The sequence below is a fragment of the Pinus tabuliformis genome, chromosome J (assembly GCF_031772625.1).
Source record: "Pinus tabuliformis cultivar Carrire ecotype Pingquan chromosome J, CPIR1, whole genome shotgun sequence".
NCBI classification, from domain to species: domain Eukaryota; kingdom Viridiplantae; phylum Streptophyta; class Pinopsida; order Pinales; family Pinaceae; genus Pinus; species Pinus tabuliformis.
Genome location: NC_142295.1, coordinates 768,515,320 through 768,538,417, shown reverse-complemented (window position 1 = coordinate 768,538,417; position 23,098 = coordinate 768,515,320). Strand labels below are relative to the sequence as shown.

Genomic DNA, 23,098 nt, shown 5'->3' with positions numbered 1-23,098 from the left:
TTGGCGCGAATCCGTGCTGACGTCAGCATGACGTCATTGGTGGGGTCAAGGTCGGATGACGTCATGCTGTCGTCATCGGGTGACGTGGCGGGGTCTGGTTGGTCCACAGGGGCAGTGAGATGGCAGGACAGGTGGACCAATGGCAGGGCAAGGGAATGACGAGACAACGTACCTGGGTGACGGGGCGCTGACATGTTGCTGACGCGGCGATGACGTGAGCAGGCGGGCTGGGGAAACCGGAAACCAACAGTGGTTTCGTATCGCACCACTTCCTGTACGGGGGCGGTATCCGTCAGTTGTACGTCCGACGCATTGTGATGAGGGCGCGTGGCAGCGGAGTGACGTCCTCAAAATACGGACGTCGGGAGTTAAGTTTCGGGCATCGGATGAGGTCCGACGTCATGGTGGCCGTTGGATCTGCGGAGGTTGATCGGACGATGGTCGGACGCCTGACGTGACGGGGAAATAGTACGGGTAACTGTCGGACGTCGGAAAGACTCCGACGCGATCAAGGCCGTCAGATCTGGAGGGCCTGATCTAACGGTCACCGGGGAGGTGACATGGGCGGTGTATACGGAAGCGGGCGGAGGCAATAAAACATGTTTTGAACGCATTTCTAATGTATTTTGAAAAAACAATTATATGCGCTTAACCTTGGTTATATGGCGGAAAGTGGGTTTTTGATGCTTTTTGCCCTTTGAAGCGGGTAAAGGTGGGGATTTAGGGCTTTTTATGGGTTTTTTATGTGCAAAAGGGGTAAAAATAGGGAAATTAGCTCATGAAGGGGAAGGGGTAGTTGGCATAGGTTCATCAACATGACCTGGTGTCATTTGATCCCTGACTCGAGACTTTATTGGCTATAATGCCAAGGGGGTGGGTATTTATAAGATTTTGGGATTTATACACCTTGGTGTTAGTAATATTAGGGAAAAAGGTGATATAAGGGATTTATATAGTAGGGTTAGTGTTAGTTATGGAGGAGGGGGTAAGTGGAGGGAGAAACCATTAAGTTTATATGAAACAAACTTGGTTTTAGAAGTAGATCAAAATGAAAAGATCCTTAGACAAGAAATGTGGCTTCTTAAAGATTAAGAAACACCATGAAACCTTAGTCTCTTCCATGAATCTCAGGCTAGTGAGGGAATGTTAGAAATGAAATTGGAGGGGAGTAAGGGAAATTAGTCATGCTTCCTGCTGTAATCTTTTGCCTTGCTGCCCACCATCACCATTCTTGCAATGATAGGGATAACCTTTCTGCAACCCCAACTACTTACCTAGCATTTTTATTTCTTCTTGGAGGGTGCATTTGGACTTGCAAACCCTTACTTGCCTTTTCTTTTCTTTGGCTTTTTCTTTATTCTTTTCTATCTACTTCTACCCTTATTTCTTCCAAGGTCCCAGATTGAGCTGTTGGGAACCTTCTCTTCTCTACCTGAACTACTTGTCTGCCAAGATTGAAGAGTTTGGACAGACTCCTTTCTCTATTCTACAACAGAAAATTTAAACATGGCATGATCCAGATTAGACTTTTGGACCATCCATCAAAACTTTGAGGCCTTACCAAGTTATTGTCACAAATCAAACTTTGTAGGAAATATGTGATGTTTGAGTCATCAAAGCAGAGCATATTTAGACCTTCCATAGCCAATCATGAAATATGAAACCTATTGGTATAGGTAGCTAACATGGAGGTGGCGGAACCTAAAAATTTTTGAGGACTCTTCTTTATCCGCCAAATTTGTTCTATCGTCCATCACTGCTCTTTATCTTCCGATCAGCAGAATGGTTCAATGGTTTTTTGCTTCCTTCTGAAAATGTTGTGAACATGTTCATATTACATGATGGTTATCTGCTCAACTTGGTTTTGAGATGCTGTCTATCGGTAGTAATCAGGAGTTCATCCAACTCTTTCAAAACTATCTGAACATTTTGTTTATATATCCTCAATATAATATCATGATTTTCTTTCTAGAAAAAAGAGTGTACTATCATTTACCTCAAACGAGGACTTAAAACACAAACAAGAGCAATTTAATTTGAAATAACAGTATTTCACCAAAAATTGTTATAGAAGATATTGTTATGCTTTATACAAAATGCAATTCTAATATCTTGCATTTTCCATCTTCATTGGGAAGCCCAATATATACAGATAGTCAAACTAATCTTTCAGAAGTTGTACATAAAATGATATTAGAATTGCTGATCACCATAGGAAGTTGCAAATTAGGCTGGCACAAACAATGGAGTCATTTCATGTTCAGATCAGTTTTAATCTTCAAAATGCAGCTGCTGCACCGCTTACTTCAGTCAGTGTATGGCATGACTCATGTTATCAGTCACTCTTGAAATGTCAAAGTATTTTGGGCCGTAAAATCAGTAATTAATGAGCACTACCGGTCAGTAACAGTCAGCATGTTTTTCAAAATGCTATACACACGCTGCTTTTTAGATTAGATGAACACTGCTGTGGAACAGGATATGTAGTGGTACACAATCTGCTCCTTTTGGGTTCCGATAATCTTATCTTGGAGATAGCAGATGCAAGAGCATCTACAAGGTCATATTTCCCTGCTGCTTGGATATCATACTCTGGTTGCTTTGGACGTGAGAGCAAATCCCCAGATAACACTCATCTTTTGCATGAGTGTTGAACATTCCGAAATGCTACTCATGGGCAGTTTTCTTTCCATAAGTAGGCATTTGATGTGAAAAAAACATTCCCTTAGTGAGCAATGAATTAACCACAAATGCGACAAACACTTGTTCACTGGACATGAACTCAAAGAAATAATTTTGTCAGGGATGGTGTTTCACTCAGCGTTAATTATGAGTGTTGCTATCTCATTTACAAATGGAGCCCCTAGTTCAAATTTTCAACGAGGCCTAGCAAACTATAGTTATTATAAAAAAAGGAACATTTGTTCAAAGGATTTAAATCCAAAGAATGGTTGTTCATTGTAAACAAGTAATTGTAGATGCAAGGGATAAGATATTAAACTGTTTGAACTTTGCAATGATTTCCAATTGCAAGGCAACACAGAAATGTCAAAAGCTTAGATGTATCATGAAAATTGACAGATGTCTCATTAATGACTTTGATTCTATTAATTATCTGGTCCTGAGCAATTCTTTTTTCCTCCAAATTTGCTAAAATGCTCAATGCACGTCATAGAGTGTACTATCGTTTACCTCAAACGAGGACTTAAAACACAAACAAGAGCAATTTAGTTTGAAATAACAGTATTTCACCAAAAATTGTTATAGAAGATATTGTTATGCTTTATACAAAATACAATTCTAATATCTTGCATTTTCCATCTTCATTGGGAAGCCCAATATATACAGATAGTCAAACTAATCTTTTAGAAGTTGTACATAAAATGATATTAGAATTGTTGATCACCATAGGAAGTTGCAAATTAGGCTGGCACAAACAATGGAGTCATTTCATGTTCAGATCAGTTTTAATCTTCAAAATGCAGCTGCCGCAACACTTACTTCAGTCAGTGTATGGCATGACTCATGTTATCAGTCACTCTTGAAATGTCAAAGTATTTTGGGCCGTAAAATCAGTAATTAATGAGCACTGCCGGTCAGTAACAGTCAGCATGTTTTTCAAAATGCTGTACACAAGCTGCTTTTTAGATTAGATGAACACTGTTGTGGAACAGGATATGTAGTGGTACACAATCTGCTCCTTTTGGGTTCCGATAATCTTATCCTGGAGATAGTAGATGCAAGAGCATCTACAAGGTCATATTTCCCTGCTGCTTGGATATCATACTCTGGTTGCTTTGGACGTGAGAGCAAATCCCCAGACAAAGATTCATCTTCTCCACGTTCTGTCAGAATTGAATTTATGAACTGTGCTCTCCTCTCCCTTGTACGTGGAGATAGTGAAGGCAGGGATTCTGACCATTCATCCTTGACAGGATAGGTATGTTTTTTCCTTTTTGAATTGCTTGATCGCACCTTTATATTAGATTCTGTGTAAAACATGATCCAAGGGTGGCTTGCAGCAGCAACAAAAGATATGATCATAAAATTCATATGTGCATAATTGCATCTTAGCAAAAAATACAAGACACCGCATACAAAATATGTAATACAAGACACCGCATACAAAATATGTAATTCTTGGTAGTACAATAGTTTTACTTACTCAAAACTTCTTCTGGAGAAATTTCCAGCATCCCTAGAAAGCATCCTTGATAACAAATCCTTTGCTAGTCCTGAGATAGATTGCCATTTTTCAGAATGAAAATCCAATTGGACTTGTTTTATTGCCTCAAATATGGCTTCAACAGATTCCCCACGAAATGGTAATACACCTATCAACAGTGCATGCAGGAGGACACCAGCAGCCCACACATCAACCTTTTCTGAATAGGTCCCTGCCAAAACTTCAGGAGCAACATAAGCAGGGCTTCCCACAACACCTGATAAGTTTTGTCCTGTTAGAATAAATACAAGTGATGTTAATGAACTATAAGTCAACATAAATCCATGGTTATTTAATAATGATAATAATGCCCTTGTCTGGATGTCATAAAATTATGTGTTTACTAAAATGAGAGACAGGGTTGATTACAATGAAGCTCAGAAATAAATACCTTTTGCAACCCGCATGGACAAGCCAAAATCAGCTAGCTTCAGTTGTCCTGTACTAGTTCGAAGAATATTCTCAGGCTTTATATCTCGATGGATGACGCCCATCTCATGGCAGTACTTAATGACCATTATTAATTCTTTGATCAATTTAGCAGCCTGGTGCTCAGAGTAGCATCCATTCCTAGACATCTCATCGATCAGGCGTCCACCAGAGCATAATTCCATCACAAGATGCAAAGATTCTGCATCTTCATACACGGCTTGGAGTGTGACAACATTGGGATGGCCTGAAAGATGCTGCATAATCTCAACTTCCTTATGCACGTTTTCTTCAGTCTTTTTGGGCAGAGTCTTGCAGGCCAACTCTTCTCCAGTGGCCTTGCTCTTGCATATTCTTACCAGACCAAATTTGCCTCGTCCCAATTCTAGGCCTAAAGAATAGTCAGTTTCAAGCTTCTGCTTCCTGCCAGTCTGAGTAGCATGATCAATGCAGCCAACCTTTCTCTTTAACCCGCGTCCTGGTGAATTTGGTAAACAACCCCTTCTTGGAGGAGGAGCAGTAGCAGCTGCTATAGGATGCAGATGTCGGGAACCCAATTCTTCGTCCCTCATATTTTCTTTCCTCTGCTTCCTCTGCTGTTGGAAAGAAAGGTGTGTGGCCAATGATGTGGAAGATGCACCATCATCACATAGATGAGCTCTCTGTTCCAAAATGGCAAGATCTATTGCTGCTCCTTTTCGCTTCCTTCTTAATGAATCCATAGCCAAGGTCTCTGGGGTTTCTCGACCACAGAGGACGCGAAGAATGACTATTTGTCAAATAGGAGCTAGGGAAAACAAATCAATCTGTGGACACAAAGAAAAACCAGTAAATAAAACAAGAACAACCACTCATATGATCTGAAATGCTTCTTCAAAACAAAAAAGCACGAGAAAACAAAGAATCAAAACTGCCTATGATGTGTAAATATATGACAAGCTCATGATACCTTCCCGTTTTCTTCATAATGCATAGTCATTTCTACACTAACGAATACCCTATTTTCTAATTCACGAAATACATCAAATACCCTTCTCAATATTCCACCGAAATTAATCCAGAAGAATTATAGCGGCCTCTTTTCAAATCCCATCCCCAACATTATACATCCTACTACCGCGAATATGCCCCAACCCTCCTTTCCACACAGAGATGCGAGAAAAAAAAACCCTGAACCCCAAAATTTAGGAATCGTTACATACCTCTGGCATTCTTCGCTGATCGCCTCAACTCCCGCTAGAATATTTGTGAGAAAACCTCAATTTCGCATTCGGCAAGTGCATAATTCCGGGTCGCAAAACCACAATGACCAATACAATTGATAACCCTCGATGTTTGACGAGCCACTTTCGGACCACCAAATTCGCAATAGAAATACTCGTTTGGCTCGGCTCCAAATAGCATTGCCAATGCCATTGCCGAAGGCCCCGCAAAAATCTGAAATATTGTTAACATTAGTTGCTCCGTGAACCTGATGATTTTACATTACAGGGAATTTCGATTTCGCAGGTTTTACAATGAAAATAACAGCAACCAACAACCAGAACTTGATGATTTTACATTACAGGGAATTTCAATTTCGCATTGAAGGGGATTTCAATTAACAGAGTGGGAGGTGTCACTGAATTGTACCTGGGTGGCGAGCTGCATAGCGGAGGAATTGTAGAGCGGGAGGCGCCGAGTCGTGGAGGAAGGTGCGTGAGCGTTACTCCGATCGCCATTCCTCAATTCGAATTCGAAATGGCAATGACACTTCTGCGGCTGTAATTCTAGATCGGATCCCTGACAAAATTCCATATCGGATCCGATTTGTCAGGGGCTGTCAGAATTTCCAGCTGCGATCAGATTTCTGTCAGGGAATGTCAGGATTGCCAGGGAGGGTGTCGGAGCTAAGGGAGGGTGGTGGAGGGCGGAGGGATGGCTGGCGGTCGGAGCCGGATGATTTTCCGGGCAGCTGCTGGAAACTGGGCCATTCCTCTGCCTAGGTAGACTACTCCTTAAAAAACATAACTAACATAATAGTGTAAAAACCTAGGAAATGTACTTAGATTAACCCAAACTATATTGAAGTCAGTTATCCTGAAAAATGTAAAGTATCACTGTTACTATAAATAAAGATATTCTCGCTTGAACATTGGTGGTGGACAAAATCCTTTAACTTGAATTAGTAAAGTCCTAGCAAATTCTTAAATTGGTAATTTATGGATACTGTATCTCTTCATATAAAAAAATTTACACTTATTGACATTATATAATTAACATATAATAATTTTTATAAAATTTATTTTATTTTTTATTTTATACTTATTGACATTATATAAATAATATATAAAAATCTTTATAAAATTTATTTTATTTACCTTATTATCGAACTAATGAGTTTTCTAACTTAAAAACGTGAGAAATTATGTATTGGCCAATACGAGCATACAATTATCAAAGCACTCAAGGTTGCTATCCAAGGGATTTTTCCCATCTTATGTTTTGTTGTGACCAATAGGCATTCCAAAAATTTACCCAAAACAACGAATAATTTTTCTTAGGCTTATCAAAGTCGACAACTCATGAATTGACAATTGAATAGTGCCAGGGTTAATAACTATACATTGATTTGGTAATAAAGCTTTAAAGACTATATGTGCTCAGGTTAGTACTATGAAGGATAAGTTTATTAATTTTTCTTGGGTCAGTGAGCGATTAATTTATGCCAACTGCTCAGGTTCTTCCGTCATCTGCACGTCATCTGTTGCCTCGGCCACCGTTGATCTAGCTCCCTCATCCAACGGTTTTCATGGATTGATACGGTTATGGGTAACCACCCCGTGGTGTCCTGCCTCCATCGCTCATTTGCATGGTGTGTCTCTGAGAGGTTTTCGCCCTGCAAAAACTTAGGGTTACTACCATGGAAATTGTTTGGCTGTGAGCTGTATGATTATCGAGGTGTTACCACCTGCATTTTGCTACTGTTGGTGACCTGCATTCTGCTACCGTTGGTGACTGCAGTAGGAATATTGCTTGTGTTTTCAGGGTTCATTTGTGCACAGAGCAGATAAATCTACTTCACTGTAGTTATCGGTATTTCTTTGTTTATTTTGAAAACACAAGGTTGCAAGTGATTTACCCTTATGCTTTTGCTCTTGTCTGCAAGTTACTGGAATCAACAATCGTATGGGTTTTCTACAAAAAAGCTCACCTGCCGATCTTTCTTTGTTTATTTTGAAAACACAAGGTTGCAGGGGATTTACCTTTATGCTTTTATTCTTGTCTGCAGGTTTTTGGACTCAACAATTGTCTGGGTTTTCTACAAAAACGCTCACTTGCCGGTTTTTCTTTGTTTATTTTGAAAACACAAGGTTGCAGGTGATTTACCCTTATGCTTTCATTCTTGTCTGCAGGTTTCTGGAATCAACAATCGTCTGGGTTTTTCTTCTGAAACGCTCACCTGCTGTTTCCTACCGAAACACTCACTTGGGTTTCCACAGGTAACACCTTCCTCTGTTCTTAAGGAATTTTAGAATGAGTTTTCTTCTAAAGCACTGGCCATCAGAGGTTTCTGCTAAACCCTTTTCGTTTTAGGCCAGCTGCATGTGTTTCCGTGGCCATCTAGCATCAACAAATGCACCCGCTTCGGGAATGCTCCGCACCATTTGCACTTGTTGTTAGTTCATGAAACCCAGAAAATTATTTTGCTTCAGCGTTAAGTAGGTTCTTGGATTAAACTAAACTATTAAGGGTTAGTCTTTTAGCTACCCGAAAGATTTTTTTTTTTTGAGAAAGGTTTTGTATTTGCAATGTCTCGCTGGGCTTTTCTGTTTAGCAACAATGGGTTTATTATTTTTGAATAACCCTAACTGTTAACTGAGCGTTGCAACTCGAGAAATTACCAGTTAAGAGTTAGGGTTATTCAAAAATAATAAACCCATTACTCCTAAGAAATTATCAGAATGGACAGTGATAAGGACGATGTATTGGATTATCAGAATACTGTAGCTATTACTTCTAAGAAATTATCAGAATGGGCGGTGTATTGTATGGCGAAATACTGAGGTGATTTGATGTTGCTACAGGAGGAGAGCTTAATCAAAATTTGTAGGAAGATTTCTATAATTTGCAAGAATATTGCGCAAAATTTGCAAGAATATTGCCCATAATTTGTAGGAAGATTTCCCATAATTTGCAGGGTTCTTCAATACTGAGCCTAAGCACGAGTTTATCCAGTACAAAAACCAGAAGCAAAAGCATCAGTGTCAAAGAAGCTATCTGTACCCATGTAAGCATATTAGTTAGCAACATCTAAGACAGTTTAAATACCAATCGAATTTCCCTATCCTCCATTGTCGCACAAAGACAGTGAAGAGCGAGAGAAAAGGAGCTCTATCAAATTGGTTCCTATAGCAGTTGGTGTTGTGTGTGGAGCATGATTGTTCAGAGGTCTTTGTTTCAGCCGGATGTATACCCTAGGAAGTTTGTACACCCCTCCACGCGGGGGGGTGCGGGGGTCTGGGGGCCAGCGGTCCCTCGGCGGGGGCTCGGGGGTAGTGCCCCCGAAGCTAAAAACAAATGTAAAATTGCCTTGTAAAAGTATAGTAATTTCTAGTCAATCTGGGCCGTTCATTAGGCAGATAATCTGACGGTAGAACTTATGTTTAGTTTAGGGTTTTTTCCCTAGAAGGCAACCCGCTCTCTTTTTATGAGGGCATTGTATTTGAGGCTGAGATATAGATGTGTATTCTGTGAGTGAGAAACAGAGAGGTGAGACTGTGAGAGAAAACAAAGGATATTACAGCGGATTTGTTGTAGGTTGTGTCTCTTCATTTTGTTGGATAATATAAAGGAAGGACTGGTTGTTAGGGGTGGACGTAGCCCAAACTGGGTGAACAACGTATATATGTGTCTCTCTTGTTTTGTGTGTTTTCTGTGTTTATATTTCTGCAATATTTTATGTGTTCCATTGCTCCGTAATATATAAATTTCTAACAACTGGTATCAAAGCCGAAGGTTTATTTGGCTGATAAACTCGCAGGAAAGAAGGGTTCCTGGTTCGAGTGGGAGCAATGGCGGAAGATGGTAAGTTTAGGGTTGAGAAATTTAACGGCCAAAACTTCTCGCTGTGGAAGATGCAGATGGAAGATTATCTGTATCAGAAAGATCTATACCTACCATTGGGCGGAAAAACAAAGATGCCGACGGGTATGAAAGACGAAGAATGGAACCTTCTCGATAGAAAGGCACTCGGAACAATACGGTTGTGCCTTGCTGCGTCAGTCGCCTTCAACATTTCGAAGGAAACCACGACAGAGGGTTTGATGTAGATGTTGTCGAAACTATATGAAAAACCCTTGGCCTCAAACAAGGTATTTCTTATGAAACGGTTATTTAATATGAATATGTCGGAAGGTGGATCTGTTGCAAACCATTTAAATGATTTTAATACAGTTACAAGTCAGTTAAGTTCTGTAGGGGTAAACTTTGATGATGAAGTTAGAGCTCTGTTATTCTTGTGCTCATTACCAGAAAGTTGGAATGGTTTGGTAATGGCCATTAGTAACTCCGTTTCTGGATCTAGTACTTTAAAGTTTGATGATGTTGTCGGTGTTATCCTTAGCGAGGAAATGCGACAGAAAAGCTCCGGTGAGACATCGGGAAATGCTTTGAGTGCAGAGTCTAGAGGAAGAAAAATGGAAATAGGAAAGAGCTCAGGATATTGCATTAAATCAAGGAAAGGTAGATCCAAGTCCAGATCAGGGATAGTGTGCTGGAAATGTGGAAAGAAAGGACACCTAAAGAAAGACTGTAGATCTCAGAAGGGAAAAGAAGGAGATGCATAGCAAGAAAACAATCATGAAGCAAATGTGACAGGTGAGGTGTTACAAGATGCTTTGATTCTTTCTTTCGAAAATATTACTGATTCCTGGGTGGTAGATTCAGGGGCTTCATTCCATGCCACACCTGATAAGAAATACTTTCATGACTATGTTCAAGGAGATTTTGGACAAGTTCGTTTGGGTGATGATAAACCCTATAAAATCGTTGGAATGGGTAAGGTTCTTGTAAAACAGCAGAATGGAAACCAATGGCTATTAAAGGAGGTAAGGCATGTTCTAGATCTAAAGAAAAATCTGATTTCAATAGGGCAGTTAGGCGGTGAAGGTTGTGTGACAACGTTCACAGATAAAGCTTGGAAGGTCACCAAAGGAGCCCTGGTAATAGCAAAAGGTGAAAAGGTTGGTACATTGTATTTATGCAATGGTATTTCTAACTCTGTTAATGCTTTAACTTCCAAAGGATCAGATGCAACATTATGGCATCATAGGCTCGGACACATGAGTGAAAAGGGGATGAAGATTATTCACTCAAGGAATTTGTTGCTGGGTTTGAAGAATGTTGATTTGGACTTCTGTGAGAACTGCATTTATGGAAAACAGAAGAGAGTCATATTTCTCAGAGTTGGGAAAGAAAAGAAGAACGAAAAATTAGGGCTTGTGCATATGGACGTATGGGGACCTGCTCAGGTATCGTCTCTCGGTGGCTCTCGTTATTATGTTACCTTTATTGATGATGCAACTAGAAAAACTTGGAGTTATTGTATTAAGAATAAATATGATGTATTTGATACTTTCAAGAAATGGAAAGCTTTGGTTGAGATTGAGACATGAAAGAAATTGAAGTGTCTTAGATCAGACAATGGAGGTGAATATTGCAGCAAAGAGTTTGATAGGTATTGTTCAGAACATGGAATTCGCAGAGAGAAGACAATTCCAAGAACACCACAAGAAAATGGTGTGTCAGAAAGGATGAACAAAACAATCATGGAGCGTGCAAGGTGCATGAGATTGCATGCAGGATTGCATTTACAGTTTTGGGCAGATGCTGTAGATACTACTGTTTATCTAATACACAGAGGGCCTTCAAGTTCCTTGGATGGTGGTGTTCCGGAGGAAGCATGGACAGGTAAAAAGGTAAACTACTCTTTTTTAAAGCCTTTTGGTTGTGAGGCCTTTGTCCATATTGATAAAGAAAATAGAACAAAGCTTGAGGCAAAGTCAAAGAAATGTACCTTTATTGGATATGGTGTTAATGATTTTGGTTATCGCTTATATGATTATGAAAATCACAAAATAATTAGGAGCAGAGATGTAATATTCAATGAAAAGGTCTTGTATAAGAATCAGTTGCAGGAAAAGAAGAAAGAAAACGAAAACAAGGAATACGCAGTTCTTGATGACATCAGTGAAAAGGTAAAGGTGCCTGAAAATAATAATAATCAACAACAACAACAACCACAACAGCAACAGGCACCCCAAACACCTGAAAGTGGTGTTAGAAGATCTACCAAGATAAGTAGACCCCCTGAACGATATTCTCCTTCATTATATTATTTATTGTTGACTGATTCTGGTGAACCCAAATGTTATGAAGAAGCAATGCAGGTTGAAAGCAGGAAGAAGTGGGAGGTAGCCATGGAAGAAGAGATGGACTCCTTAATGCATAATCAGACTTGGGATTTAGTCAGGTTGCCTGCAGGAAAAAATACATTGAAGAATAAATGGGTTTACAGGCTGAAGGAAGAAGATGGAGGAAAACAGAGGTACAAAGCTAGACTTGTGGTGAAGGGGTTTGCACAGAAGAAAGGTATTGATTTTGATGAAATATTTTCTCCTGTTGTTAAAATGACTTCAATCAGAACTATTTTGAGTCTTGTAGAAGCTGAAGATTTGCATCTTGAGCAGTTAGATGTAAAGACAGCCTTTCTCCATGGGGATTTGGAGGAAGAGATATATATGCAGCAGCCACAAGGATATGAGATGAAAGGGAAGGAGAAACTAGTGTGCAGGTTGAATAAGAGCTTGTATGGCTTAAAACAGGCTCCAAGGCAGTGGTATCTAAAATTTGACAAGTTTATGTCTGAACAAGGTTATACTAGATGTCACTCTAATCATTGTGTGTTGGGTCCCTATAATACTAGTGATTACCCCATTACTATTGTAGTCATACCCCCTATTTATATTGTTGCCCCTATTACCCCCATATTGTTATTTCTGTGCCCCATAGAATCCCTCTATTGTTATTTTTGTGGCTTTATATTATTATTGTTAGGTCGGCTGGATTATATTGTGACTCCTTAGACTCCTATATATAGAAAGGAGGTTTTGTCATTTGTATCATCCAAGAATTGTTCATTTATGTAATGTAAAGGAGGTTTCCCCCTCGAAGAGGCTGAATTCTAAGGCGTGGATCTCTCTTTTCTATCTTTTTGTGAGCTGGTTTCATAACATTTGGTATCAGAGCTTTGGATTCTAGGGTTTCGCTGCTCCAAACAGGCCATCGTGGAATTTTCGCTATAACTTTTTTCCTATGACGTTTCAGAAGTCGCAAAAAAAACCCATTTGAGAAGAATTGGCGCTGAACCTTGGGTCCAAATTTCAGAGCTTTTTGCGTGATATTTTCGGAGATATGATCTGAGAAAGTTGGCCTTTTTGCAAACTCCTGAATTACATTCAAAACATGTGACCTAGGGAAAATCGTCATAACTCTCTCTCTGAGGATCGGATTGAAATTTCGTAAAAAGGTAAAGAAAGAGGACGGACTGTAGTTTCTTGTGTGTGTGTTTCAGATTCAAAGGTTGAAACAGTGACTCGTGGCACGTCGTACAAGTTCGCTCTACTGAACCAATCTAAAAGTAAGTCACTGTGGGAGTTTTCACATAACTCTTCCTTGGAGAATCCAATTTGGCTCAGAGTTGCGGCATTGGAAAGAGGACGCAGAATGCTACTACAGGTAGCAATTTCAGAACTGGATGATCCGAAATTACAGAGATACATCAGATTCAATATCAGGCTTCTATAAAGTGAAAAAAGGTGTGTAGTTTTTTTTTAAATTTTTGTGTAAGTTGGGTTTAACGGAATTCAAAGGGCACAATAAAGCATTATTATCGGTAACTGATGCCCCGAGGAAAGAAAATGCAAACACCTAGTAAGGAACCTGAAAGCTCTAGCATGACTCATGAAGAAGAGGAAGAAATGCTACATGATATATCAAAATTACAAGAACAAGTGCAACAAATGTCACGCTCACAAAAGGTAACAGAAGCTAAGGTAAATGGCGTGGAATCTAAGATAAAGGGCATGGAAGCTAAGATGGATGATTTGAAGACAGACATGGAAGAATTGAAGAAGTTGCTACAAGAAAGGGTCACTAATGGTGAAAAGGTAGTAAAGGAAACTCATGATGAGAACAAAAGAAATGTTAATCATGATTCCATAGACTCTAATGTTGGATCGAAGACTCACCATGTTCCAAAAATCGATATGAGGAAGTTTGATGGCAAGGATCCCGCCACATGGATATTACAGATGGAGCAATTCTTCGATCTCAATAATGTGCAAAACACACAAAGGTACGTATGGCAACTTTATATTTGGAACCAAATCAGTTTGTATGGTATAAATGGCTTTGTTCTCGTAAACAATTTATCACTTGGGCAATTTTTACAGAAGAATTGATAGCACATTATGAGGATACAAAAAGCAACACTTTTTTTAGCCAATTGATAAGTCTCAAACAAAAGGGTTCAATAATGGAGGACATTGAGGAGTTCCAAAAATTGAACATAAGGGTAAAAGATATTCCAGAGGAGCATAGGATTGATGTGTTCATAGGGTCTTTAAAGGATAATATCCAACATGATGTGCGCCTTTGGGAACCTGATTCATTAGAGAAGGCATTCAGGTTAGCAAGAAAAATGGAAAGCAAAATTATGGCAAGTAGGAAGCATACCATTCACAACTATAAAGACGGAAGTGTTGTTGCCCATAGTCTTCCACAACCTACAAGGTTGACACCACAACAATTGGAAGAAAAAAGAGCAAAAGTTCTTTGTTACAATTGTGATAGCAAATACACAAAAGATCATAAGTGTGCTGAGAAGAAAATATTCTACATAGATTGTGAAGACTAAGAAGAAAAGGAGCAAGAAAGGTCAAAAGAAGAGGATATATTCCAGGAACAAAGCCTAGATGAAGAACAAATAAATCCGACCATATCTAGTAATGCATTGGCGGGAATTACCACTCCTCAAACCATCAAGATAGAAGGACAAATCAAGAAGAAAAAGGTAATAGTGTTGATTGATTCAGGAAGCACCCACAATTTTATTCATTGTAGGGTAGCAAAAGAATTGAATTGCTTCCTATATCCAGCACCAGAGTGTCAAGTGATGATTGCAAATGGAGGAACAATAAATTGTTCTGGAAAGTGCCATAATATCAAGCTATCCATGGGAGAATATGTATTGACTAGCCCAATGCTTTCCATTCCAATGGGAGGTGCTGATGTTGTACTAGGAGTCCAATGGCTACAATCCTTGGGTACAATAGCTTTTAATTTTCAAGAACTTTTCATGAAATTTTCTGTGGAAGGAAAGGAAGTTGAATTAAGGGGTATTGCAGGGAAACCAGGAAAGATAATCAGCTCTAATGGCATGACAAAGCTTCTAAAAAAGGAGCAAAGAGGTGTAATTGCAAATTATGTTCGCTAGATGTTTCCACATTGGAATCATCTATTTCTCCAGATCTCCAAAAAGTCCTGGACAATCATTCCAAGGTATTTGAGACTCCCAAAGGTCTCCCACCTATGCGTGATCATGATCATGCTATTCATCTGATTCCAGGAAGTGTTCCTCCAAACATCAGGCCGTACAGATATCCATATGTCCAAAAAAGTGAAATTGAACGTATGGTTGCAGAAATGCTAGAGGCTGGTATAATTCAACCGAGTCAAAGTTCTTTCTCAGCTCCAGTAGTATTGGTGCACAAGAAGGATGGATCATGGCGCATGTGTCCAGATTATAGGGAGCTCAACAAGCTCACTATTAAAGATAAGTTCCCCATTCCTGTTATTGATGAATTACTGGATGAATTACATGGATCAATTTACTTCACCAAGTTGGATCTTCGTTCGGGATATCATCAAATTAGAATGAAGATTGAAGACATTCCGAAAACGACATTTAGAACTCATGAGGGTCATTATGAATTTTTGGTCATGCCTTTTGGCCTTACCAATGCACCTTCAACATTTCAAGGTTTGATGAATTCAATTTTCAAACCATTCCTTAGAAAATTTGTGTTAGTATTTTTTGATGATATACTAATCTACGGCAAGTCTTGGAAGGATCATGTTGAACATGTTGATAGGGTGTTACAACTATTGGAGGAGAAACAATTATATGCAAAAAGATCCAAATGTTTCTTTGGAGTTCAGGAGGTGGAATATTTGGGTCATATTGTATCTCATGAAGGAGTTAAGGTAGACCCTAGCAAGATTAAAGCCATTAAGGAATGGAAAATCCCCACATCCATAAAGCATCTGCGAGGATTTCTCGGGTTGACAGGGTATTATCGCAAGTTTGTTAAGAATTATGGGAGAATAGCAGCACCTCTAACAACATTATTGAAGAAAGATTCATTTTCATGGACTTCGGAAGCAACAAAGGCCTTTGAAAATCTTAAAGAGGCAATGTGCCAAGCACCAGTCTTAGCTACGCCGGACTTCACAAAAACCTTTATTGTGGAATGTGATGCTTCAGGAAATGGAATTGGTGATGTTCTAATGCAAGATGAAAGACCCATTGCTTTTGAAAGTCGTCCAATCAAGGGAAAGTTTTTAAGCAAAGCTATTTATGAGAAGGAAATGTTGGCAATACTCCATGCACTTAAGATATGGCGACCCTACCTAATGGGAAGAAACTTCAAGGTAAAAACGGATCATGATAGCCTTAAATACTTTTTAGAACAAAGATTATCCTCTTGAAGAGCAACAAAAGTGGGTCACAAAGATGTTGGGTTATGACTTTGAAATCATCTACAAAAAAGGGAAGCAAAATGTGGTGGCAAATGCACTCTCAAGAAAGGATGAGGATGTGGAAGCATTGTTGTGTGCCATTTCTATTATCCAACCAGATTGGATAAACGAAGCAAGGGAGGAATGGAAGAACGACGAAGAAGTGTGGGCACTTATTCAAAAGCTACAACAAGATTCCAGTACTTCTGATACATTTAGCTGGAAAAATGATTCGTTATGGTACAAAGATCGCTTATACCTCTGTAAGAATTCCCAGCTAAAACAAAAGATTCTTATGGAATTGCACACTTCTCCCGTAGGAGGGTACTCAGGATTTTTAAAAACTTACCAGAGGGTTAAGAAGGATTTTTTTTGGGACAGCCTTAAATCAGATATTCAAAAGTTTGTGGTGGAATGTTTGGTTTGCCAGCAAAATAAAGTTGAAACAATTAAGACACCAGGTCTATTACAACCTTTATCCATTCCAAGCCAACGTTGGGAGGAGGTTTCAATGGATTTTATCACAGGTTTACCCAAGTCTGAGGGAAAGAGTGTCATCATGGTGGTAGTTGACAGACTTACCAAGTATGCACACTTTTGTGCATTATCACATCCATTTAAAGCCAGTACAGTTTCTACTGCAATTATGGAAACAGTTCAAAAGCTACATGGAAATCCAAAGATTATTGTAAGTGACAGAGATCCCATTTTCACTGGAAATTTTTGGACAGAATTATTTTCTTGTCTTGGGACTCAGTTAGCTCATAGCTCATCTTATCATCCTCAATCTGATGGGCAAATTGAGATAGTAAACAAATGTTTGGAAGGATATCTTCGTTGCTTTGTATCTGATAAACAGACACAATGGGTCAAATGGTTGCCTCTAGCTGAATGGTGGTATAACACTTCCTTCCATACAGCAACAAAAATGACCCCATTTATGGCACTTTATGGGTATCAACCACCATCCATCACATCATATTTAAGAGAAAATTCTAAGGTTTAGGCAGTGGAACATCACATCGAACATCAGCAACAAGTCCTCCAACTCTTAAAGGATAACCTCGTGTTGGCACAAAATAGAATGAAACAACAGGCAGATCAACATCGCAGTGAAAGAAGTTTTGATGTAGGTGATTGGGTATTCCTACGGCTACAACCATATAAGCAAATGTCCCTAAAGCAAGCTAAGAAGGATAATAACTTATCACCAAAGTATTATGGTCCGTACAAGGTGTTGGAAAAGATTGGTACTATGGCATACAAATTGGAGCTTCCTCAATGTGCTCCAGCTATATTATATTGTTATTGTATGTGGATGACATGCTTGTTGCAGGATCTAACATGCAGGAAATAAATGTACTCAAAAGAAAATTGGCAAATTCATTTGCGATGAAGGATTTGGGAGCTGCAAAACAAATCCTTGGTATGAGAATAACTAGAGACAGGAAAAATCGCAAATTAACATTGTCTCAGAATGAGTACATACAAAAGGTGTTGAAAAGATTTAATATGCAAAATGCAAAACCAATTAGTACACATTTTTCTAGCCATTTCAAACTTAGCAAGGAAATGTGCCCAAAGACCCAAGAAGACATGGATTATATGTCTAAAGTTCCATATGCATCAACAGTTGGAAGCTTAATGTATGCAATGGTCTGCACAAGGCCTAATATTGCACATGCAGTGGGAGTTGTAAGCAGGTACATGAACAATCCAGGAAAGGAACATTGGATGGCAGTGAAATGGATTCTCAGATATTTGAAAGATACCACAAATCAAGCATTATGCTTTGGTGGTTCAAACATTTCTCTACAGGGATATGTTGATGTAGATATGGAAGGTGACAGAGATAACAGGAGGAGCACTACAGCATATGTATTTACTGTTGGAGGAACACCTATCAGTTGGGTTTCAAAAATCCAAAGTGTTGTTGTACTTTCAACAACAGAAGCAGAGTATGTTGCTGCTACAGAGGCTAGTAAAGAAATGATTTGGTTACAAAGGTTTATGGGTGAATTGGGTAAGGAGCATGATATGGGCACATTATACAGTGATAGCCAAAGTTCCATTCATCTTGCAAAGAACTCAGCATTTCATTCTAGGACTAAACACATACAGCTCAAGTACCATTTCATACGATCAGTGTTGGAAGATGGAGAGTTGAAGCTGGAAAAGATACACACTAGCCAGAATCCTGCAGATATGCTAACAAAAGTTGTAACCAGGGAGAAACTGAGAATATGCTCAGTTTCAATTGGTCTTCAAGGATGACGATGAAGATGAGAAACATCCAGGTCCAAAGAGGAGTCATTGTCCAGCAAATGAAGCAGCGGTGGAGTTTCTACAATCATTCTCCAAGTGGGAGATTGTTGTGTGTGGAGCATGATTATTCAGAGGTCTTTGTTTTAGCCGGATGTATACCCCAGGAAGTTTGTACACCCCTCCACGTGGGGGGGTGCAGGGGGCACTTGTCCCCCCCGCGGGTGTCCGAGGGGGCCGATCCCCCCGGCTGGGGGGTCCGGGGGCCAGCGGTCCCTTGGCGGGGGCTCGGGGGCAGCGCCCGCGAAGCTAAAAGCAAATGTAAAATTGCCTTGTAAAAGTATAGTAATTTCTAGTCAATCTGGGCCGTTCATTAGGCAGATGATCTGACGGTAGAACTTATGTTTAGTTTAGGGTTTTTTCCCTAGAAGGCAACCCCCTCTCTTTGTATGAAGGCATTGTATTTGAGGCTGAGATATAGATGTGTATTCTGTGAGCGAGAAACAAAGAGGTGAGACCGTGAGAGAAAACAGAGGATATTACAGCGGATTTGCTGTAGGTTGTGTCTCTTCATTTTGCTGGATAATAGAAAGGAAGGAATGGATGTTCGAGGTGGACGTAGCCCAAACTGGGTGAACCACGTATATCTGTGTCTCTCTTGTTTTGTGCGTTTTCTGTGTTTATATTTTTGCAATATTTTATGTGTTCCATTGCTCCGTAATATATAATTTTCTAACAGTTGGGATTGCTTGTAGAGAGCCCATGGAAGAGGAATGTTGTGTCTACTATCCTTGAAATTGTGACTGGTGTTATGATCCCTTTCCCAACATGATGGGAAAACAAAGAATGATGGGAAAACAAAGACAATGGATAGACGAAGAGATGAAATAAATCAATTGAATGGAAATGCATAAATTGATATGAAACACAAATATATCCGTATAGATACACACAGAGATAGATGCAAAGGTTGAACCTATAGATTCACCAACATCACTTATTAAAATAGATAGCAAGGGACACGAGGACCAATTCATTCATTCCTTCATCACTGGTAGGTACTTCTTGGTATTTATATCACTGGTCATTCATATTTGGTATTATTAGCTTTCCTGGTTCCTGTTTCCATCTCTAGAGATTATGAATAGTATGTATCTCAAACCATAATCCATTAACTAAGAACCATCACTCGCTAATAGTCATCACTGGAAGAAAAACCTTAACTCTTACCAAACCTACAAATAGTCTGGTAGAAGTTGTCATGCCAATAGGTGCTCCCTTTCATTAGCTCTTAAGAGTCCTTGCTTCCTGGTTGTCTGGGATAGGTAGGTCTACCTTGCGTGCTTCTCGATATTGTATTCCCCTTTCTTGCGTGGCGTGAATGAAGAATATTGCATGAAAGAGCAGACAATCTTCTTTCTGTGATTAGCTTCTTTTTTGTTTCTAATATGATATTGTGCTTTCCAGTGAGAGGTTAGAGCGCGCCTTTTCCTTTACTTGTGCAGAAAGAGAATAGTTAACTTCAATATTGCAAGGAAAAATAAAGGCAGCAAAAGAAAAATAGACAATGCAGGTGTGGTTGCAACTTTGTTTAGAGTTGCTATGCGAAGAAGCCAAGCTAATGCCTCCTGCAACAAAAGGAAAATAAATAGAAGGTTGTCATTGTTGTTCCAGTGGGCCATAGAGTCGATATGGTTTCCTCCTCACCAAGAAGCCAAGACAATGCCTCCTGCAACAAAAAGCGCCCTTTTTGTGCCGAACAAAGATAGAGGAGCTAAGTCAGGATGTTTGTTGAATAGAGCAGAATCCAAGACAATGAAACAAGATAAGGGAGCTAAGTCAGGTTGTCTGCTGAATAGAGCAGAAGCCAAGACAATTCCTCCTGCAAGAAAAGAATGTCTCTGCAACAAAAAGGGCCGAACAATGCCTCCTGCAAGAAAAGAATGCCTCTGCAACTTTTCTTTCCTTTGCAACAAAAAGCATCGAACAAAGATAGGGGAGCTAAGTTAGGTTGTCTGTCGAACAGGGGCCGTGGAATCAGTATGGCTGCCTCCTCACCATAAGCCAAGCCAATGGCCCCTGCAACAAAAGGAGTTGAAAAGAGAAGCATGCCGAACAAAAGGAAAAGAGAAGCATGCCGAACACAGATATGGGAATATGAAGCATGCCAAACACAGATAAAAGGAAAAGAGAAGCATGCCGAACACAGATATGGGAAGCATATTTCCATGGCGGTGTAGGTGAAACTAGAACTAAAGGTGGCACACAAAATTTGCATGGGTGTGCAGGTGGTAGGGTGGGGTGGCCATTAGAAGGCAACGTGAATTGTGAAATTGAAGTATATTAGTACCCTTAAACAAGTATAAGTGCTACCAAATAACATAGCTGGCATTTAATACTATAGAGTAATGTTAGCATTAGTCTACATTGTGAATATATACAACCATATACAACCAAAAACCATATACAACCAAAAAAACGCGTAGCATAGTCCGCCCACCTTGAACCAAAAATAATGCACAGCACAGTTCGCCTGCCTTGAACCAAAAAAATGCACAACACAATCCGCCCGCCTTGAGCCAAAAAAACGCACAGCACAGTCTGCCGACCTTGACCAAAAAAATGCACAACACAGTTCGCCACAGTCCGCCCGCCTTGAGAAGAGGCTAGATAAAATGAACGCACAACATAGTCCGCTCACCTTGAGAACGCACAACACAGTCCGCCTGCCTTGAGAAGAGGCCAAATAAAATGATGAAACCTTCTACGTCCAAACACTTTGCACATAGAAATGACTAACGAATACCTATACTAATATTAACATTGCCATATCAATTACTATAGTTCCAACTCCAACCGTGCTTGCGGCAGAGACTAATTAATGAAAACTATCAACTTTACGAACATTACAATCTATTGAATATAATAAGATCAATGTACTTGGATTCTAGATCAATGTTCTAGCCTTTTGGTTTTGACCTGATTAATTTTAAATTAATGTACCCTGTATTTTGCATGGCCGCTTAATTTGGTTTCTTACCATCTAGAATTTTGTAATTGAAGATGTTGGTATAAGATGATGCTAACTAGCATTTGCACTAGATGTTGCAAAGGAAACACCGGAAGTATTTCCAATGACACTTGCATATGTGTTTGGATTTTGCACAAATTTGTGTTACAACAGTTTTCGAAGGCTTATGTTCAATTGTAAGATTCCTTTAAGGGACACATAATATCAAATTGGAAAAGGATCCTCCGAGTATCATAAAACCTCATAGTGATGCAACCATATTGGCCTTCCACTACATGGTTGCATTTATTTTTTATTTTGAGCTGATGATGATCATGGCTCAAACATAACACATGCTTATTAGGCACCTACCCACATTCTCATCATCATTCTGATTGACTTTTGTATTCTGGAATAGCTGTAGTAAGTAGTAGTAAGTAGAACGGAGTGTCAATGTGAAGATACATATGGTAAGAATGAGGATAGCAATATGTTGGAGATGAAAGCATATGTTCCAGATATGCATCCATTTTGCCACCAAAATAGAAAAACAGAGGATACATGTTTTGGCATTTAGATTGGTCATTTTGCTACAAATTTGTGAATATGGAGAGCTTTGCTTATTGACTTAGATGATAAAAAAAAAAATTTGGTTGTGCCTGCTAGGGTAATATACTGCAATAGAGAAGATTCTGATGAAGCCTTTGTTGAGGAAAATGAAAATTATATAGATAGATTGAGAAGCAAGCATTTTGAGTTCCACAAATTGAATGTTTCTCAGAAATCTTCTATAGTTGGTACAATGATTGTTGTTAAAAACACCTGGATGGAATGTACAAAGTGGGAAATGCACTGATATTGCTATCTATACACATGTTGAATTCCCTTTATAAAGAGAGTATGTTGCATGTAGAGGGCATGTTGCATGAAGCAACTACAATCCTTGATGATGTAGTGAAAAATAGAGAGGTGCACAAAGCATCCCAAATCATGTTGATGCTAAACAAAGCAACATTATTGAAATCTCCATCTTTGTGTATTTTGCGCCAAATTGTAACAGTTATCATATAATATTGCTAGTTGTATCGAGAGGCTTTCTCTTTTATGATTATGACTGAAGAAAGGAAATAATAAAAGAATAGCAACTCGAGTTGTTTTCTTACATGTATCCCCATCAAAATCATTCTTTGCAAGAAAATAAACATCCTCCACTTTAGCAATCTTAGTGGAGGAAGAAAATGATCTCTTTCATACCACATAGGAAAAGGTGCATATATTGTGAAGATATTAGTGTTTTTTAGATTATATATATAGATAGATGAAAATAAAAT

General features: G+C 39.2%; 1 pseudogene across 1 annotated transcript; it reads right to left on the bottom strand.

Moving 5' to 3' along the window:
* Window positions 1–3,487: 3,487 nt before the first annotated feature.
* LOC149228985 (serine/threonine-protein kinase PEPKR2-like) lies at window positions 3,488–5,442 on the bottom strand (annotated as a pseudogene). Its single transcript, XR_016247266.1, has 3 exons — window positions 4,617–5,442; window positions 4,162–4,457; window positions 3,488–4,015 (listed from the first exon to the last, which is right to left on the bottom strand). The product of XR_016247266.1 is annotated as a serine/threonine-protein kinase PEPKR2-like (transcript).
* Between the last annotated feature and the right edge of the window lie 17,656 nt (window positions 5,443–23,098).